The sequence below is a fragment of the Camelus ferus genome, chromosome X, assembly GCF_009834535.1.
Source record: "Camelus ferus isolate YT-003-E chromosome X, BCGSAC_Cfer_1.0, whole genome shotgun sequence".
Taxonomy (NCBI): Eukaryota; Metazoa; Chordata; class Mammalia; order Artiodactyla; family Camelidae; genus Camelus; species Camelus ferus.
Genome location: NC_045732.1, coordinates 97,943,558 through 97,965,965, shown reverse-complemented (window position 1 = coordinate 97,965,965; position 22,408 = coordinate 97,943,558). Strand labels below are relative to the sequence as shown.

The following is a 22,408-nucleotide window of genomic DNA, read 5'->3' as shown; positions in this document are numbered from 1 at the left end:
TTATTATAAAATATTGTCTATATTCCCTGTGCTATACAATATATCCTTGTAGCTTATTTAATGTATAGAATAGTTTGTGCTGTGTATAAAATTTTATACATATACATTGATTGGTTTTTGCATGTTGAACCATCCTTGCATCTCTGGAATAAATCCCACTTGATGGTGCATCATCCTTGTAATGTTTTCTTTAATTTGGTAAATTAATATTTTGTTGAGGATTTTTGCATCTATATTCATCAGCGATACTGGCTTGTAATTTTCTTTGTGTTGTCTTTGGTTTTGGTATCAGGGTAATGTTGGCCTTACAAAGTGATTTAGGATATGCTCCCTCCTCTTTTTTTCTCTTTTTTTTTGAAGAGTTTGAGAGGGATAGGTATTAAATCTTCTCTGAATATTTGGTAGAATTCACCAGTGAAGTTGTCTGGTCCTGGACTTCTGTTTTTGGGGAGTTTTTGGATTACTGTTTCAATCTCTTTACTTTTGATTTATCTTTTCAGATCTTCTATTTCTTCCTGATTCTACTCTTGTAAGATTGTATGATAGTACAAAATTGTCCATTTCTTCTAGTTTGTCCAATTTGTTGGTGTATAACTGTTCATAATGTTCTTATAATTATTTGTATTTCTGTGGTTGGTATCTTTATTTCTCCTCTTTTCTTTCTGATTTTATTTATCAGCACCTTCTTTCTTCTTTCTTAGTGAGTCTAGCTGAAGGTTTGTCAAATGTATTTATCTTTTCAAAGAAACAGCTCTTAGTTTGATCTTTTCTATTGTCTTCTCAGTCTCTGTTTCATTTATTTCTGCTCTCTCCTTTATTAGAGTCTTCCTTCTACTGACTGAGCTTTGCTTGTTCTTTTTCTAGTTCCTTTATACATAAGGTTATATTGTTAATTTGAGATTTTTCTTGTTTCTTCAGGTAGGCTTCTATTGCTACAAACTTCCCTCTTAGTACCCCTTTTGCTGCATGCAAATATTTGTGTATGCCATATTTGAATATTCGTCTTCAGGTATTTTTTAAAATTTCTCCTTTGATCACTTCATTGACCTAATGAAGTTGTTCAATAGAATGTTGTTCAGTCTGCACATATTTGTGATTGTTCCAACTTTCTTCTTATAGCTGATTTCTAGTTTTATATCATTGTGGTTGGAAAAGATGCTTGATATGATTTCAGTCTTCTTAAATTTATTGAAGCTTTTTTTGTATCCCTACACATTATCTATCCTTGGCAAAGTTCATTGTGTACATGAGAAGAATGTATAGTCTGCTGTAGTTTAATGGAATGTTTTATAAAAATCTTATCAGATCAAATCCATCTAGTCTAATGTTTCATTTAAGGCCACTGTTTCCTTTTTGTCTGAATGATCAATGCATTGATGTCACTGGTGTATTAAATTTCCCTAGTATTATTATACTGCTGTCAATTTCTCCTTTTGGTCTATTAATAATTATTTTATATATTTTTGTGTGGTTAAGTTAGGTTTATATATACTTATTAATAATCATTATGTCTTCTAGATGAATTGTCCCCTTTATCATTATATATTGTTCATCTTTGTCTTTTTAAACATTTTTTGGGTGAAGTCTGTTTCGTGTTATATCAGGATTTGTACTCCCACTCCCTTTTGGATGTCATTTGCTTGCAGTGTCATCTTCCATTCTTTCACTTTGAGGCTATGTTTATCTTTAGAGCTGAGGGGAGTCTCTTGGAGGCAGCATATAATTGTGTCTTGTTTTTAATCCATCTAGCCACTATGGGTCTTTTGATTGGTGAATTCAAGACACTTCGATTTAAGATAATTGATAGATGAGGATTTAATAGTGCCATTTTTATCTTTCATTTTCTGGTTGCTCTATAGCTCCATTTTTTTTTCTGTGTGTTTCTGTGTGCCATTTTCATTTGGTGGTTTACTATGATGTTTTTGTCAGTTTCCTCTTTTTAATGTTTGTATCTCTGCTTTAGATCTATGTTTTGTGTTTATCATGAGGTTAGTATAAAATATCTCATATAGAAAATAGTAATTTTTCTGCTGATAACATGGTATCTTCATTTACCTATACAAGTTCCATCCTTTTCCTCTTCTCCTTTTATCTTTCTGTTGTCTCAAATGATCAGTATTTTACATTGTAAGTTTGTAACTGAATTGAAGTATGTACAGTTATTTTTTCTGCTTCTAATCACCTTTAACCTTTATGCTATAATAAAGTGTTTAAAAACCTATTGTGGTATAGAATTTATAATTTTCTGTTTCTGTTCACCTATTTATCACCTTACTCAAGTTTTGTTTATTTTGCTTCTCATTTCTGGTAGAAGGGCACCTTTCAGTATTTCTTGTAAGGCAGGCCTAGTGTTAATGAACTTCCTCATTTTTTGTTTTTCTTAGAAACTCTTTATTCCTCCTTCATATCTGAATGATAACTTTGCTGGATAGAGTATTCTTGGCTGACAGTTTTTTTTTTATCTCTTGGTATTTTGAGAATGTCATTACACTTCCTCCCGGCCTGTAGAGTTTCTGCTAAGAAATTGGCTGAAAGCCTAAATGGTGATTCTTTTGTAAGTTACTATCCTTTTATCCCTGGCTGCCTTTAAAATCCTTTTTGTCATTGGCTTTTGACAGTTTTCATATAATGTGTCTTGTTGAAGGTCTTTTTGTGTTGAGATAATTAGATGTTCTCTTAGTTTCATAGACTTGTATATCAATACTTTCTCAGGTTTGAGATTTTCTCAGTTACTATTTTTTAAAATAAGCTCTCTGCTCCCTCTCCCTCTCTTCTCCATTTGGGATACCCATTACCCTAATGTTGCTCTTCCTAGAAGAGTTGGATAGCTATTGTAGGATTTCCTCATTTTTGTATATCTTGATTCTCTTTCCTTTTCTATGAGTATCATTTCTAAATTTCTACTTCACGCTCACCAATTCTCTTTTTAATATGGTCTGCTCTATTTCCAGAGCTTTCTAATGCATTCTTCATCTCATTTATTGAGATCTTTAACTCCATAATTTCTGTTTGGTTCTTTTTTTTAGAATTTCAACCTCTTTGATAAAATATTCCTTCTGTTCGTTAGTTTGTTTCCTAAGCTCATGAATCTGCCTTTCTGAGTTTTCCTGTATCTCACTGAGTTTATTACAGCCATTTTGAGTTCTCTACCATTTAGAACACAGTATTCCATGACTTTAAGTTTGGTTTTTGGAGAATTGTCTTTTTCCTTTTGTGGTACAGTGTTAACTGTAGTTCTTCATGGTGTTTGATGAGTTGTTAGTCTGCCAGCACATCTGAAGTAGCAAACATTTTTCTACTTGATTCTAAGGATTCAACAGTAAATAGTAAAAATTGTAAGTAGTGCTGCTATGAACATAGGGGTACATTTATCTTTTTGAATTAGTGTTTTTGTTTTTTCCAGGTATGTACCCAGGGGTGGAATTATTGTATCAAATGGTAGTTTTAAGTTTTTTGAGTAAGCTCCATACTGTTTACCATAGTGACTACCAATTTACATTTCCACCAATAGTGTAGGAGGGTTCCCCTTTCTCTGCATCCTTGCCAGCATTTGTTATTTGTAGGTTTTTTGATAATGGCCATTCTAACTGGTGTGACGTGATCACTCATGTTGTTTTGTTTGCATTTCTCCAATAATTAGTGAAAAAATTAAAAAATGGCATCAAAAGACAACATATGGAATGGGAAAAAAATTGCAAATGACGTGACCAGCAATCGATTAATATCCAAAATATATAAATAGCACATACAACTCAATACCAGAAAAACAAACAACTCAGTCAATAAAATGGGCAGAAGACCTAAGTAGGTAGTTTTCCAAAGAAGACATACAGATGGTAACAGGTACATGAAAAGATAATTAAAAAAAAAATTCTTCATCAGATAACTCATAGATCTTCAATTCTTTGGGGTTGGTTATCAGAGCTTCTTTTATTCCTGAAATAGTGTCATGTTTCCGTATTTTTTGTTATCCTTGTAGCCTTGTATTGATGAATGTACATTTGAAGAAGCAATCACCTCTTTCAGTCTTCATGGGCTGGCTTTAGGAGGGAAGACAAGACAGCCAGGCTAAAGATTCTGGTGATCTCTCAAACCTTTTCTATAGATGTGCCTCCTTCTTTTCTCTCACTCGTTTGTGGACTGGGGGAAGTCTTAGGATTGTGTGTCCTCTCTTGATCTCACAGAGCCATGCTGGGAGAGCCACCCACTCCTTTTCCCACTCTCTGGCCTGATACGTCAAGGCATTGGATGCAAGCACCACTTACCTCCCTCCCTCCTGAAGGAAATGTCTTAGGATTGTGCACCTTCTCCCTACCCAACAATTCCATGTCAGTGTGCTGAAGTCACCCATCCTTTTTCCCTCAAGTAGTGTACTGTGATGCCAGGGTGATGAGTGCAAGCTCCACTTCTCTGTCTCACTCCTGAAGAAGTGGTCTGAGTGTTACTCACCTTCACCCCATCCTGTAGAGTAGAACTAGCTGCGGAGATCTGTGCTTGCTGCAGGGTATATGGGGCACCAGCTGCAAGAGTGTACAAGTCACTAGTTGTGGGTGTGAAGCGGGTGCCATCTGCCGGGATGCACTGGGAAGTTAAGATCCACATGTTTATAAAATAGATAAACAACAAGGTCCTACTGTATAGCACAGGGAACTATATTCAGTATCTTGTAATAACTGATAATGGAAAAGGCTTTGAAAAAAGGGTAGATACGTGTATAATTAAATCACTGTACTGTATACCAGAAACGAACACAGTACTGTAAATCAAGGATGCTTCAATTACAAAAAAGTTGCACATGTCATTTTCTGAGACCTTGCCCATTTTCTTTGAACTTACTTGCCTCCAGATGCATCTGTGCCTATTTTCTAACCATTAGTTGTGTAGAAAGATAGAGGTTGAACTTTTGGGAAATTTCCCCCAAAGGCTGGGGAGGCCAGACTCTCACTTGACTCTCTCCTTCTCCTGTGGGAGAAGTTGTAGGCTGGGGACTTTCTCTTAGTCCTAAAATATGCTGGCTTGGCGGGGAAATGACATGGATAAAGGGAAACAGTTCTTCTTACCCTTTTTATTGCAGCTGACTGCAGATTTTGTGCCTTATCAGGGTGCTAGGATCTCTTAGTTGAACTCTGAAGTGCACATAAATGTATTTTTACCCACAAACGGTTGTTAATTTGGTGTTTCTGGGAGGGTGGGAGTGAGGTCTGGACATCTTGCTAACATGACCTTCCCACCTAGAAAATACTTTGAATGTAAATTAAAATATAACATATCAAAATTTGTGTGAGGCATAGAATATGTTTATACTGCTTTAGTGAGACGTAATTCATGTACCATAAAATTAATCTTTTTAAAACGCACAATTCAGTGATTTTTAGTTTATTCACAGAATTATACAACCTCCACCACTACAGTCAACTTGAGAACATTTTTATCACACCAGAAAGAAACCCTTCCCATTAGCAATCACTCCCAGTTCCTTCCTGTCTAGCTCTGTAATTTTAACCCCATTACAAAGTTTCGTTCTGTAGTTTAAGTCAATCATGCCTGCTATTTCTTAGGCTTTTTTACCCTCTTGATTTTATACTTGATTGAAAGTTTATGTATATAAATATCCAAAATGCATGAAACATTTCCTTAAGGATTTTGTAGGTTTTTTTGGTTTTTGTGTGTCTGTGTGTGTGTGTGTGTGTGCCTTCTGGATATTGACCCGTGTATGGGGAATTATGAAGTCAGATCTGATTTTTTAAAAAATCAACATATGCAACTTGGTTTTTCTTTGGTGTCACAAAGACTTTATCTTTATTACTTAAAGTTCAATATTTTTAGGAATGTATATGTATATTAATTATGTATTTGATATATAATATATTACACATATATATGCAGATTATAATGTACTATAGGTATACACTATGTTATCTGTTTAATACATTATATAGTTTATATGTAGCATATTATAGTTTATAATATATATGCTAAACTATTAACTAAGTAATATATTATATAGGCTAGATGATGTATATACATGTAGTACACTATTTTGCATATAATAATATAATGTATATCATATACATGATAAACAGTATATCTGTATCCTTGTATCTGTCTATCTGCAGATCTATCCATACATCCTGTGTCAATGTTTTATGGAACATTGACTTTAGTTTAACTTTCAATTAATTTGTTCATAAATTATGCTAAAAAACATTTATTTCATCCTTTTTTTCTTATTTTAAATTTATCCTGTGCTACTGCTTTTTAAAATTATACTCCTGTTTCATTGTGTTGAATTTTTACAGGATCAGGTTTGACTAGAGACTTTCCTTGAAGAAGCGTGGATGGTGTTCCAGGCTTTTTGTGCTTTTCCTTGTTATCTAGAGTCATGGTTGTGTGTATGTGCAGTGATTTAGATGTTAGTTCTCTCTCAACATCTCAAATAGTTCACACGATCTAGAATAGTTACCATCTGCTACAAGACTGCTTTTGAAAATTTGACTCTTCTGTGTGTTTTAAGCCTGCTTCCTCTGTATGGAACCAAAGTGTGTGGTTGGTTTTACAGAAAAGGAATATTGATGATACTTGTTAAAGGAGGTAAGGCAGATTTTATTTAGGACTGTTAACAATATATACAGGGACCATTGCAGTGGGATTTTTACAGTAGAGGAGAGGGATTCGGCACAACTCCCAATACAGCTTGTGTAAGAGGGAATTTACAACAAGCAGCAGGGTGAGGCTAGTGAACTGAAAATTACTAAGAGGAAACATCATGAGTAAGCGGGTTTTGGCTAACTCAGCTTAACAGGATTCTTGCTAGGTCGATGAGAAGTCAGCTGAGAGATGGGAGAGAATGAGGATCCAGAACAGATATCAGGGGCAGGAGGTTCTGGTAAAACTCACTTAGCAGGGTTTTTGCCAAAACTTGATTTTACAAAGACTTGCACAGATGCGCCTACGAGAGATTTCAGGGGTCTGACCAGAGTCTAATCAAGCAAAGAATCTTTGTCATTGGAAAACTCCATCATGAAATTGCCATTGTTCTCACGTGTGCCCCTCGCTTTGGGCAAATATACGTTACTATTTATTTCTGACATCAGCAGCCATGAGAACTTTCTCTACCTGACTTTTCCTGTATCTCTGCTTGAACTCCGCTGCTTATAGCAGCATTTTTAGACCTTTTGTGTTTGTGTTCTCATGTGTTTCCTAGTTCTTTTTGGTATTTCTAACTGATTTCGGAGAGAAGTAGAAAATTCTTACTGTATACTGCTGTGTTCACATTCAAATGGAAGTCATATGATGTCTTTATCAATATTCTTTAGTATTTTATTATTTTACTTGAAATATATATATATATATATAATTATGGGGAAAATATATATGCAGTATTTAAATTACCAATTCGTCTATTCTCCAATTATTAAAGCTTTATTATTCTCCTTAGTAAATTTCCTCCTAAGGGATCTCATATTCATTTATTCATTGATGAGCCTCTCTCCTACCTCATGCTGACCTTTTTTTACTCCTGTTCTGATTGTTCCCTCATTGTGTTGAATCAAAAATGTTTGTATATTAATCAGTGTTATATTTTTCTTCTCTCTTTCTGTGCAGCCATGCTTTGTGATATAATGTCATCAAAACATCAATAATTCCACAAGAGAGAACAGAAGAAATGTGGACTAATTTTTAGATAGATAATGATTAGAAAGCTTGCCTTTTCCTTTCTGACCAGTAAACCAATATATAATAGGGAACTGATTCTTTCAACCAAATCAATGGGAAAGTTCTATAGAAATATAAGCTAATACAGTGAAAGCTTATATACTCATAAAAGCTTCCTTCTGCCATATTTATTTCCCTGAACTAATGCCTATTTTTCAGGTTTTAAAACACTTTATAGAACAACTTGACATACTTTTTAAAGGTCACCATTTGCATGTGCTGTTTTAAGCCTCATTCCTCTTATGTGAGATGAGCATGGTTTTCTGCCAAGCTTTGATTTTCTGTGACAAGCGTGGAAGAATGCTTTGCTAATTAGAGAGGCTTACATATTCCCTAATATTCTATCATCCATTCCATTGATATGAGACATTTTCTGGCTGAATGAATACTTGACTGTTGAGCATACAGAGGGAAAGCCATTTTTCCTTTTGAAAAGCCTAAATATTACACAATAGAGTTAACACTACGTATCTGCAGATTCCTTTCTAGTCCAGCTTTAATAACTCTAGGGGAAAATTACTAAACATCAAAAATCAAAATCAAAAACAGGTCCAAAAGTGATTAAGTAGAGATTGTGACTTCTTTTCACCTTGAGAAACATTCTCTTGGCATTCAATACACTAAACATTCATTAGTACGAACTTTCGTACTTCATAATTGAACATAATTTGGACAGAGGTTCATCAAAATTTGAACTCATTAGGAAAAATATAAGCTGCTTATATTTTTATTGAAATTAAGACTCCATCCTAGAGTTAATAATTTTAAAATAGATTTGCTCTAGGTACTTGGAAGGGAGAAGATGAATTTTATATCCATAATTCAAAACTTTCACTCATTATTATTTGTCTGTATTAATGAATATTTTATTAAATGTCATTTTGTGACTTTTGCCAGGTTTGTTTGTGTGTGTGTGCATTATATAGTTGGCAATTTTACCTTCCCCGACACAGTTCAGGAGACAAGGAGCATATGAGAAAACAGCTTTTAATGTCATATCTAGTTCAGGGTAAATTTGCATTCTTTGAAACAATTTACCTAAAGAGAAAATGAGAAGAAAACTCATACTTATATTACATTTCATTTATTGTGTCTATTTCTTATGGAACGTAATCATTTTTAATTTTCAAAAAAACTTAAAGCAATTCAGTTGGTTTCATAAAAGCTCATCTGCATGTCCCTATCAAATTTAGAGTAGAAGTTTAAAACAAATTTTGGCTCTGTCGCTGACCCCCTAGGTGACCTTAAGCAAGTAATTTACCCCTCTCCGCTGCCGATATCCCACTAGGGAGAAGGTTAATCATATTTGCCATCTATTTACCTCACAGTTGGATTAGAGAGGTGATCATTTGAAAGTGCTTTTGGAAGCTAAATGAGAAATAAATGCCAATTATAATTTACACATTATATGTGAACTACTGATAAAGTAATAAAAATAGTTTCACCCGTTTTAAACCACTCCGGGGGAACATGATTATGGACAGACCTTTGGTATAATCCTCTGCTATAGTGGGTAACTTTTCTTACTGTTTTAAAGAACTCCACTCAACTCTTCAGAGAAAAATAATTGAATGGCATGACATCAAAACAACTGCCTGCAATATTCAGTCAAAATTATTTATTCATTTTTGTTTTACATTTTCAAAGAATTAAAATAATTCATTTGAATTACATGGTTGTTGGGTTATGTAAAGATGTTTTCCCTGCTCTTAAGAGAGCTGTATGTGAATTTGAAGCTATGGTTGTTTTTTAAAATTTTTGTTTTTTAGTTTTTATTCCTCAGCTTTTTATGAAAATAACCTCACATTGATTTTCCCATCAAGGTCTTGGGCCCTCTTAGTCTAAGAAAGAGATTGAACACAAATATTACCTTAAAAATATTTTTAAAACACTATAATATTATATAATGTGGGAGCCCATGATTGGGTTAACAAATTGTAACAGATCCCAGCCACTTATCTCCTTAAAGAAGATGTGCTTAGTAACTGCTTTGAGGTTTTAGTATGACCCAGGCCCCCGGCTATAAACGCTGGGCGTGCCTGATGTTAGTCTTCTATCCCCAAAACAGCCTTGGGCTGGAATGGTAAACAACTTATAGAAAGCTGCAGACTCAGAGGTGAGAAGGCTGGTGAGCCAATGACGGGTAAGATCCCCTGAGGGGGCAACCTAAGACAGGCACAGTCGCCTGAGTCCAGGAAAATCTTGTCAAGCAGCTGATTCTCATACTTCCGCCCTGATAAGCTGAAAGGCTCAACAGGATTATGATTCACCAAAAAGGGTCTTCTGACCTTGAGCCAAACACCAACAATAAACAAAGCCTTTGTACTCATTGTGATCCCACCCTGTCCTTCCCTAAATTCCTGCTTCAACTGTACTTAATAAACATGGGAGATTTGAGAGGCTCATGGAGTTGGCTCCTGACTCCCTCTCGCTCTCTTGACTTCCCCAGTCTTGAGTAATTCATTCCATCTCGGTGGGACTTCTGCTGGCCAGAACCCACAAATGGTGACGAACCCACAATATAAGTAGTCATAATACAGTAATAAATTGATAATTTGGATATCTAAAATGTGTCTTATTTCTTTAAAACCTGGGTGAGGGTCTTGAATGGAGAGGTTTTATTTTAAAGTAACCAAATGATTGTTAACTACAATACTTATAAATTACTACCTTTTCATTTGTTTATTTATGATTTAAATTAACCCATCCTATTTATGACCCAGTTCTTTCCAAGTTTATTAGTCAAAGTTGAAAGAACTCTAATACATATGGGAAGAACCAGAGTTGAAACAACATCAATAGCATATAGATTTTAAGCTTTTGCTATATATATTTTCTCAATAGGTCCAAGTGACTCCCTAGGTAATAGGCTCTAAGGAGTATCAATTAATGCCTCATTTTATTCGATTAAACAGTTTCCTAGTATATTGGCTTACCTTACCTTTAAACTGTGTAATTATTTCTAGGAAGACATATACTAGCAGGAAGAAATTGGTCAAGTTATTCCAACTCCTGAGGGTTACTTTCGTATAGGACTTCCTCTAAATCCAAAGGTTATCATCAATGCCAGTTACCAATATTTACCCTCTCTTTGTTCACTTATAATTTTTAAACATCACTTGACAGTTCTGTTTAAAAAGTGTGTAAATTTTAATGGACAGACCCATTTAGGCTAGAAAACTTTGTTAAAAAACAAAAAGAACATCACTAAATTTTCTGTAATGGTTACAACTCATTCTGTTAGCACCTATTTTTTTCATTAAGATCATCCAACATTTAAAGTATATTTAAAATAACTTTAAAATATGTGCCAAAAATCATTTAAGGGACTGTCATAAAATTATTCTCAAAAAATAATTGCCATTTTATTGACTTTTCATTCTTTTATATGCTATGAGTACACAATAAAAGGAAATAGTAAAGAACAAGATTGACTATGAATTGCTTCAGGAAGTATAAATGTAATTTGCATCAGACAGAGGAGTAGAAAGACCAGTCACTTGAAGGAAAATAGCGTAGTCAAATACTTGGAATAAAATTGAATATGATGTGTGGAAAATATGATCTTTTTCCCTATACCTTTTCTGGGAAATTCAGATTATATTTTATTGTACACATTAAAATATATCTTTCCGTGTGGCTTTAATTGTTACTTACTCATGCTTTCTGTCAGTCCTGTTTTCTCTCTCAGACACTTCTGATGCTGTGGCTTTCACAGTTGGCAAATTTGCCATATGATATTCATTAAATTATCTTCCAGATTCAAATATTTATATTGGAATTTTGAATATATGTAATTTGGATAGTTCCTGCATTAGCAAAATACCTTTCTTCCCAAAGAATTAATGGATTTATACTCTGAAAATGTAGATAATTAAGTGATTTTAATCTGCTTCTCTTGCCAGGGTTTAACTCATTATTAAGTATTTGTGATTTCATCTTTAAAAGTGCCTGGAAATTAGGTCATCAGTAGAGTGAGTGTAATAGAATGATTAATTTTCATATGCAGAAATCAGGTAAAAGAAACCTAAAAAAATCACTTGATTTTGTCCTCTCCGCTTTACCTTTGGAGCAAACATGTGTGTCCTTTGGAGTGAATTCTCTCTCATTATAGTTAATTACATACTTAGATGACAAAATTTTGTTTTAAGATTATATAAAATAATGACTTAAACTATAAGTTGATGTTCCACTTTGCATATGCAAAGATGGAATCAGTGATGTTAAAATGAGAGCACTTATCTTTAACTATTAATGCGAACAATACAGTTTTATTATCATGTTATTATCTTCATACTTGTTTAGTTTGGCATTCCCCATAGCAGAACTTCAGAGAATCATTGTATCTTTCTTAGCAGCAACTAACAGAGTAGGAGAGTCGGAGCCATTTGCTCTTGTATGTTTATTTATTTTAAAATGTTTGTTCTGTGACCTCTTCTGCATAGATTCATAGACCTCTTTCCCATGCCTAAAGAGTTACAAATAAATTCAAAGTTTAACTTTATTTTCCATGTGTCTCTTCACAGCCAAGAATAAGAGTTGTGACAGTGTTACAAAAATTATTTTTATTTACAGTAGCTGTATTAGACCTTATGTTCTTCATAGGCATCACCCATGTAGATATATGCATTTTGTTCATTCTAAGCCTTGGAACTTTGACTGATAAAACAGTCCATAGTACCTCATCAAGATATGAATGAAAGAAGAGAATGCAGTATAAGTTTTTACAGTTGTTCTCCTCCATTGTCTTCTAAAAAAATTAAACTTGATTTGCTCTGGTAATTAACAAGGCTCACTGTTACATTGAAGAGGATGATGAGTGAAAAAGAGAATGACAGGGAATGAAGGTAGTTGAGATGTGTCAAATTTTATTCCCATAATTGATGGAGAGGAAGGAGGGGGAGGAAGAAGACAAAAAGAGGGTTAGTGGGGAGGGAGGAAGGGATAGAGAGTGAGAAAGAGGCAGAGAGAGATAAGGAATAAAACAGCTGCCTTAAGGGGACTTGCCTTAAATGTGGGACTTTAGGGAGAAAATGTATACATTTAAATATTAATAACTATCATCCTATGTTATGCAATGTTAATGATTTTGCTACTGCCACCCCTGCCCCTCCAAAAAACAAAACAAAGCCTCAACTCAAGATCCACATTGTTTATAAATATTTTGTTGAAGTTGAACTTCTGTTTTATTTTGGGGCTGGTATCTTTCTGAGAAGATCCTTAAGATGAGTATAAAAGTCTCTGTTTCATTTGTCTTCAGTGTTTATAACAATACTTAGCTTCTCCATACTCAGCTACCTGATGTCAGTGGGAAGATCTGGAAAAACAAGAGCCTAAGAATGCATACTAAAGTGGCAATTGAACATTTTGAACATATTTCTAAGATACGTTTCCATTTTTGTGTTTTGTAGTTATTTTTGAACATTTACTTTGGTGGTTACTTTTGATGACCTGTCAGCTGTCCAGTCAGCCAAACGCCTTTGTTTGGGATTTATTCATAGTTCAACAAAGCAGACCTTTCCTCTCTATCATAAACGTGTTTTAAACACCCATATAGCACATTGACAATTCATACCCAAATTTAAGAAATTTTGATTCAGAGGTAAAAAATATAGCTCTATTCCATACAATTTTCTCTCTTTTTCATAAGTTTCTGTAACTACTGTTTTAGTATTTTTCCCTTTTTTCTCTTGATTTCTTCTTGAGCTAAGTTCTAACCTGATCCAGGAACTAATAAATTTCCCTGGTTTCATAGACTGTGGACTTTGCATGAATGTCAGGTCCTGTCCTCTTCTCAGGTGGAACTAATTCTAACTGACTTGCAAATTTAACTTATTTTACTAGTGTCTAGACCAAGCCTGATCTAAGGCAGGAGAAATTAAAAGAAACGTCCAACTGAATAATCTTGGACTTGTGTTTGAATCATCTCTCTACTGTGTCATTCCAAATTTTATTGATCACAGAATTCTGTTGATTTGGTTTTCTGGAGAGAATAACCAGGTACTAAAGCCTTTCATCCCCAACTTGTTTTTCTTCTAAATTACTAACATTTTCAATTCGAATTCTGATAACTGAAAAGTTTGAATCCATAGACGTGTTGTTTTATGACATCTGCAGTGTGCACTTTGTTCCAAAGTCATGCACTCATTTATTCAACAAGTCTGTATTGAGCACCAATTATATACTAGGTGCCGAGGATACAGCATTATGCAAGACAATGACAGTTCCTGCTCTCCAGTAATCTGAGAATTTAACAAGGAAATCAAAGGATAGGAGAGGAAAGCTAGGAAGCAGCCCCCCTCCTTGGGGCACTCAGAAAAAGTGTAATTTTGGCCATTCTTTATGTATTGAATAAATATTTACTCAACTGCCTCTCATGCCAAGTAATGTTCGTTGAACAAAGTAGGCATAAACCCTGTCCTCATGGAGCATATTTTCTGTCTTAACTCTTCATCCTGGTAAATGTCTGACCATGTAGCACTTCACATTGACTTAGGTTTTGAGTTTTCTGTAGCTCTGTATGTATGGTGTTGGCAAAAATAGTGATAAAAGAAATTGTATGAAGAAGGAGTGCAATATCATTGGCTGAGGTATACACATAGAGTATTGCCTTTACATGCAGGTACACTGTTATTCTAAAAGGTTTTCATTTTTCATATTAACTTGAGGTTTCACTTTTAGGTGCTAAACAAGGGGAGGGGTCTAAATCTAAAGATATAGATATATCTTGATATCTGTAGAGATGTAAACATGAAGGTGTCTTATACACCTAAGAGTGGGGCTATAATAATATTTCAAGAAAAAAAGGTCTTGCTTGTAGATCGGTTTTCTCTGCTTCTTCATCTACAAGAAAGAATATGTATTTCTCACAGTTCCCATGTTTGGATTATAGTCATCTGGTAATTCTAGCTGATTATCTCTCTAATACTTGCCTGAATTCTTGGGAGTAAGAATGTAATTGACCCAAACTGGATTATCTGTTTACTCTCAATCCAATCAGTCATGGTTGAGGGACTGGGGAGACACACAGTTACCGGGATTCAAACTCTCAGACTCTATGGATGGGAGAAGAGATGCCAGAGAAGCTAAATTGTGTGCTAAATGAACAAATATCCATAAATTGTTCTAATAGTACAGAAGTAGTGGTAGTGGTAATAGTAGTAGCGATAACAGTAATGACAACTAAAAGTTTAAAAACACTCTTATTATGGAATTCATACTGTTTTATTGATATTAGTACAATAGTGACACTCATTTTACTAGTTATTTTATTCTGATGAAAATATATGTAACAGATTTGACCATTTTAATCATTTTAATTGTGTAGTTCAGAGGCACTAAGTACTTTCATTTCACCATCATTCTTAAACTTGATCATCTGTTCACACTGAAACTCTGTGCCCATTAAACATCAACTCCTCATAACTTCCTCGACCCAGTCACTGGCAACTACCATTTTACTAACTGTCTTTATGAATTTGACTACTCTAGGTACCTCATATAAGAGGAATTGTGTGATATTTGTCCTTTTGGGTCTGGCTTTATTTTACTTTCAAGGCCTATCTAAGTTGTAGCATTATACCGGAATTTCACTCCTTTATTTAAGGCTGAATAATATTCCATTGTATGTACATCCATTTAGTTTATCTCTTCATCTGTCAGTGAACATGTGCATCATTTTTACTTTTTAGTTACTATCAGTAATGCTGCTATTAACATTGGTGTACAGGTATATGTGGCATCCTTGCTTTTTAGGTACATATCCAGAAATGGAATAGCTAGATCATATGGTAATTTTATGTTTATATTTTTGGGAAAGTGCCACATGGTTTTCTATAGTGGTTGCACCCCTTTACATTCCCACAAACAAAACATGAGGATTCCAGTTTCTCCACATCCTTGCCAAAACCTGTTATTTTCTGTTTTGTTTGTCATTTGTTTGTTTTTGATAATAGCCATTCTAATGGGTGTGAATTGGTATCTCATTGTGATCTTGACTTCTGTGTCCCCACTGATAACTGATGTTGAGTATCTTTTCATGTGCTCGTTGTACATCTTTGGAGAAATGTTTATTCAATTCCTTTACCCATTTTAAAATTAGATTGGTTTTTCTTTTTGTTATATAGTCTCATTATATAGGCTGGATAGTAACAATTTATCAGATATTATTGATAAACATTTTCTCCCATTCTGTTGGTGGCCTTTTCACTCTAGTGAAAGAGTTCTTTGATGAAGAAAAGTTTTTTAATTTGATGAATTATAATTTATCTAATGTTTCTTTTGTTGTCTGTGCTTTAGGTGTCATATACAAGAAATCATTGCCAAATCCAAAGTCCCGAAGCTTTCCCCTGTGTTTTATTCTAAGAGATTTATAGTTTTAGTTGTTAAGTCCTATGATCCATTTGATTCAATTGTTGTATATCATGGACGGAAACAGTCCAACTTTATTCTTTTGCATGAGAATATCTAGTTTTCCCAACATCTTTTGTTGAAAAGACTGTCATATCCCCATTCAATGTTCTTGGAATCCCTGTCAAAATTCTCTTGAACATATAGTTTATTTGGGGGCTATCTATACTATTTCATTGGTCTATAATCTCTGTTTATGCTGGTACTGCATTGTTTTGATGACTGTGACTTTCAGTAAGGTCTGAAGTCAGGAATGTGAGACCTCTGTCTTGGTTAATTTTTTCAAGATTGTTTTGGCTATTTTGGGTCCCTTGCAATCCTATATACATTTTGGGATGAATTTTTTATTTCTGAAAAAATGTTTCTGGGATTTTGATAAAGATTATATAAAATATATAGATGGTTTGAGGTGGTATTAATATCTTAACAATATTAAGTCTTCCAATTCATGAACATGGCATGTTTTTCCATTTGTTTCCTAAAATACATGAAGGGACTCTCTGTGTACCAGAGGGTGCAGGCAGTGGTTTTAATTTAATAAACCTTGGCTTGTTGTGAGGTCCTTTTAAAAATCCCTTTGATTGTAAGTTACATTGCTTAGGTGAGATCATTCCTGCATATTTTTTGCAGAAATAAATCACTAGTTTGCCAAAGCAAAATCATCACTTTGTTGTCCCACCTATTACAATAGTGGCCTGTTATACTGATAATTTTATGTTGGATATGCTAATATAGGTGAACTGAAAAGATAAAACATATTGAACATGTGAGCCAAATGACTATCTCAGTAATATAAAAGATTAAGGGAAGAAAAACATAATTTGTTCTGGTGCTGACACATATGGTCATAATTCTGTACCTCTACATCACGTCGGGTCTTGGAGTGTGAGAAGCTATACTCTGTTCTCTTCCACTTTGGATTCATTAGTGGGAAAAAGTTAAGTATTGAATTACAAAAGATTTACTTCATAAAAATCTCAAGGGAAAGAGCTTTCTCAATTGAATGCAGTGCTATATGAATTCTCTGCATCTCCAGAAGAGAGCTGAGTTGCCAGCCAATCTCTAAAGTGCGTTATATAGTTCAATGGAGTGGAATCATGTAAACTCCTGAGTGGATTATTAGCTGATTGGACTAAAGTCACTATATTATAAGGACCATTATACATACTCATACATAAATGCTCAAATGCACACAGTACTTTTCCAACAAAATGTCCATGAGGCATCAAAAGACTGACTAGACTACATGATGTTTGAAATTGTGGTGAAGAAAGTTGATGGTAATGAATTTGAAAATATTTAGTACTCTTTGGAGAATATTTTATCAACTTGATCAATGTAAAAATTAAATTTGTATACTGAAGTTGTTTAATATTCAGGAGGCTGTCTGTTCATGACGATATTCTTATGGTAGTTTGATTGATCTATGTTTTGTTTTTTGTTTTGGGTTTTTTTTTTTTTGTTTTGATCAACATATGCAAGGATCCAGCTCAGCTAAATCATAAGCATCATTACTTTGACTTTTAACTTTATGTAGGGTACTTTTTGGCTTTATAAAGAATAGAGATATAAACAAACTGACTGCTTCCTGGTATTCATTTTTCAATGCATACATTTCTTCGAATTTTGGAGAGACAAGACACAAGATGGAGCATGCCCAACTGTTGAGTGGTGGAACCTATGAATGATTTGTTACATCTAACTTTGAAAGGATTACAATTACATCATTATGCCTAAAATGGATTGATTTTATGCAAAATAATGGCACATATAAATTTTGTTGCAAACATTCTGGACAATTATACATGACAAATGATAAATATTTAAACAAAAAGATTAACTTTACAACTTTTTTTTACTTTTACTTTTTTGCTTTTGGCCAGGTAAACCTATTATATTTCCATTAAATTCAAACCATACATTATCACTAGGTATCACTCCATATTGTATATGGAACTAAATATTTTTTCCATATTGAAACTGAGGAAATTTCACTGGATGTGGCTTCCTGTTTATCCCTCAGAAGATATTGGGTGATAGCTTCCCTTCTGTCTATTCATACATACGGATATGTTACAATGTTTTATTTCTATGATTCTAAATTTAGTATCATTGTGCAGCAATAGTTAATTATTGTCTTCAAAGTTTTAGGCATCATGCTGGCAAAATCATAATGGTAATAAGAAAATATAAGTAAATTGAATTAAATGAAGATTTTTCTGCTCTAAAACCCCAAGAAAACTTTGTTCAAAAATGGAAAACATTCATTTTCATTCTTTTATAAGTTAATACTAATGAATCCCTAGCCTTATGTATATGGAGGGAGGTTTTCTATAGATTACAAAATTTATTTTCACAGGAACATATTTAAAGTCATAGAAGCATGGAATCTCAGAATTGATAGACAGCAGAATGGTTCTCTATTCAAATATTTTACCCTGTTAAAAATTCCTTTTATGGTTCAACTTTCAAAATAATTTAATAAAAACCTTAGTATACTTGTTCTCCCTCTAAAAAAAAAAAAAAAACTAATGAAATAGACTATTTCAGAGCTCTGACAATTAACCAAAGCCACAGAAAAAGCAGAACATGGTCTATCCAGTATAAACTACTGACTCTCAGTAAAACAGCGAGATCTGACATTTTAATTTATGTCTGTTCCTTTCACCCATCCTTCCCATGCTTACTGGCGCAGTAGCCAAAAGCTGCAGACGATGGACAGATCTGACCTCTTTTGGAGTTTTGTTAAAAGCACCATCCCTAGAGCACAATAAATATTTTATACAAAGTTATTGGTCCCTGGAAAGTCAGCATTCTCAAAATCTGGTTACTATTTTATTTGTTGTGGTTATCCAAACAATAGCAAACTCTGTGAACATATCAGCTGCATGACTGTGATTTCATATGAGGCAATGTAGGGCCTGGCCAGGAATTTAAAAGGATATACTGGAAAACCAAATAATAGTAGAGATTGTTGCAAAGCTCTGACACATTTCTGGCAATATAATAGGATTCACTTATGCAGAAAGCTATGCACTTAGCTAGTAAAAACCTATGAAGGGAGAAATTCCTAGTCACTCACCTCTGGGTGATCTTGAGAATCTATGCAAGCAGGAAGTGAAATCTAAGGTTGTCTTGTAAACTTTCTGAAGTTTGAGAGTCCTCTTTTTCACATATGTCCCCTTGGGAAAAGGTAGAAAATATAAAGGAAAGGTATTTAAGGAAACATGATTAATTCTGGCATCACTGCTAAACTATACTGACACAAGTGTGATCCTTAGCAAGCCCAGGCTTAAAAATAAAATGAGAACTTAACAACAACAACAACAACAACAACAACAAAAACTGCCAGAGGACTCAATGGCCACACACTGCCAGGAAAACATAATCTACTTTATTAGTCCAATATTTCTGCTAAGCTAATAAGCATCAACAAGAAAGTAAAAAACAAGAACAAACCAGCAACAGCAATAAATTCTTTGGGGAGGAGGGGTGGAAGAATCTGATAGCAGATTTATATTAATGTCTTAGCTAAGGTATCTAGTTTTCAGCCAATAAGTAAAAAACCTTTAAATAAATAGGAAAGTATGTCACATACAAAAGGAATAAAAATAATCGGAAAAAGGTCCCTGAGCGGCTTAGATTTTGTAATAAGTAAAAAAAGACTAGGTTGGCTATTATAAATATTTTCAAAGAACTAAAGGAAATTGTGTCTAAAGAATTTAAGGAAAGTATAGGATCAAAGTGTTACCTAACAGAGAGTATCAGTAAAAGGATAGATATTACAAATAGTAGAATAAAAGATAAATTCTGGAGTTGAAATAAAATATGTGCCAGAAGGGCTTATAAACAGATGTGAGCCAGCAGATAAAGAAACATTGAACTTGAAAATTGGCCAATAGAGATTATACAGTCTGAAGATCAGAAAGAAAAAAAAATAAGAAAAAGGAAGGGATCCTCAGAGACCTGTGGGATATTATCAAGCATATTAATGTATAGGTGAGTCACAGAAGTAAAAGATAAATTGACTAGGATAGAAAAAATACTAGAAGACATGATGTATGAAAACTCCCTAAATATTAGGTAAAACATCAAGTTACATATTCCAGAAGCTTAAAGATCTCCAATTAAAAAAAAAACTCATAGATCCACATCTAGATACATTATAATCAAATTAATGAAAGTCATAGACAAAGAAACTCTTGAAAGTGGCAAGAGAAAAACTTTTCACAAAAAAGGGGTCCTTTAATAAAGTTAACAGGTGACTTCTCCTGAGAAAACATGGAGGCCAAAAGGTAGTGGGATGACATTCAAAGTGTTTAAAGGGAAAGATTCTTAACCAAGAATTCTATACCCAGCTAAACTCTCCTTCAAAATTGAAGGGAAAATTAAAACATTCTCAGGTAAACAAAAGCTGAAATAATTTGTCAGTAGTAGAGCTGCCTTTCAAGAAATACTAAAGGGAATTCTTCAGGCTGCAATGAAAGGACAATAGGCAGTAACCCAGAATCATAAGGAGAAATAAAGTGAAATAGTATAGATAAAGGCACAGGTAAATATAAAAGACTGCGTGCATGTATATTTGGCTTGTATCACTTTTCTTCTCATCTGTTTTGAAAAATAACTTCATAACATAATCAGTATAAAATATATTGATGGGTTTATAATATACATGTATATTGTAATTGGTTCTACAATAAAAGTACAGAAAAGGGGAGTTGAAGGTCAAAGGAATTAAGAAAGTAAACTAGACATTATCTGTTTAACATAAAGTGGACAAGAATACAAAAATGGAGAAACTAAAGATGTAAAACATGTAGGAAACTAAGAGAAAATGGCAGAAGTGAATTCTACCATATCAGTAACTACATTAAATGTAAATAGAATATTCACTCCAGTTAAAAAGTACATATTGCTAGAATGGATAAACAAAAATAATCCAAATGTACGCTGAAAGAAAAAAAACAGATTAAAAAATACATTGAAAGAAAAATAATGGGAGGATATATACCATGCAGGCTTTAACCTTAAGAGAGCTGAAGTATCTAAACTAATACCAGACAAAATAGACTTTACAACAAATGCATTTGTTACAGAAAATGAATGACATGATACAATAATAAGAGGTCAGTCCCTCCAAAAAAATAATAATTATATTATACAACAGAGCTCCCAAATACATGAAGCAAAAACTGACAGGACTGAAGGGATAAATAGAAACATCAACAATAGTAGTTGGAGACTACAATACCCCACTTACAATAATGGATGGAAAAACTAGGCTGAAGATCAACAAGGAAATAGAAGACTTGAACAACACTATAAGTCAACTGATACTAACAGATATTTATTCATTGCTCTATCCAATAACAGTAGTATACACATTCTTTTTAAGGCTACGTGAAACTTTCTCCTGGAGAGACATATGCTAGGCTATAATATAATCCTGAAAAGAATTAAAATAATTTTGAAATCAAAGAAATCTCTTCTCCAGCCAACAATGGAACTAAAGTATAAATCTACAATAGAAAATAAGGGAAAATTACAAATAAGTAGAAATTGAAATACCTAAATAATCAGTCAGACAAATCACAAGAAAATAATTTGAGATAAGTGAAAATAATAACAAAACAACCCAAAACTTGTGTAATGCTGCTAAAATAGTGAAGAGGGAAATTTACAATTGTAAACACTTACATAAAAATGAAGAAAGATATCAAATAGTCTAACCTTCCATCTTTAAGAAAATAGAAAAAGAAAATCAAACCTAACCAAGAGCAAGAAGAAGGAAGGAATAAAAGAAATAGAAAATAGAGAAAAATCAACAAAAGCAAGAGATGATGCATTGAACAAATCTCCAAAATTGACACACCTTAAGTAGATTGATCCTCCAAAAAGAGAGAAAGACTCAAAAATACTAAATTACTAAAGTCAGGAATGAAAGAGGGGACATCACTACTGTAATGACCTTACAGAAATAGAAGGGATAATAAAGGAATGGTATGAACCACTGCATTGCAAACATTTAGATCATTTAAATGAAATAGGAAAGTTACAAGAAGGATACAAGATATACAAAGTGACTCAAGAAGTAGAAAGTAAAAAATAAAGAGATGGAATTAGTAATTTATTTTAAATCTCATAAAGTAAGTATCAGAAGCCAATGGCTGTAATGATGAGAAAACAGGCATTTTGAGTTGCTGCCTGGGCATTCTAATTTGCTCACACTCAAGAATCTTAATATTTAGATAAGGATCTGAGTTTACGATTCCCACCTCAAGTT

At 33.6% G+C, this 22,408-nt stretch overlaps 1 long non-coding RNA gene across 1 annotated transcript in view; it reads left to right on the top strand.

Moving 5' to 3' along the window:
- Positions 1-405: 405 nt before the first annotated feature.
- The window catches only part of LOC116662245, a 28,231-nt gene continuing 6,228 nt past the window's right edge, over positions 406-22,408 (top strand). The window contains exons 1-3 of the long non-coding RNA XR_004318270.1: positions 406-419; positions 11,167-11,177; positions 19,863-19,869. This is a non-coding gene — a long non-coding RNA (uncharacterized LOC116662245). The remainder of the gene's footprint in view (positions 420-11,166; positions 11,178-19,862; positions 19,870-22,408) is intronic.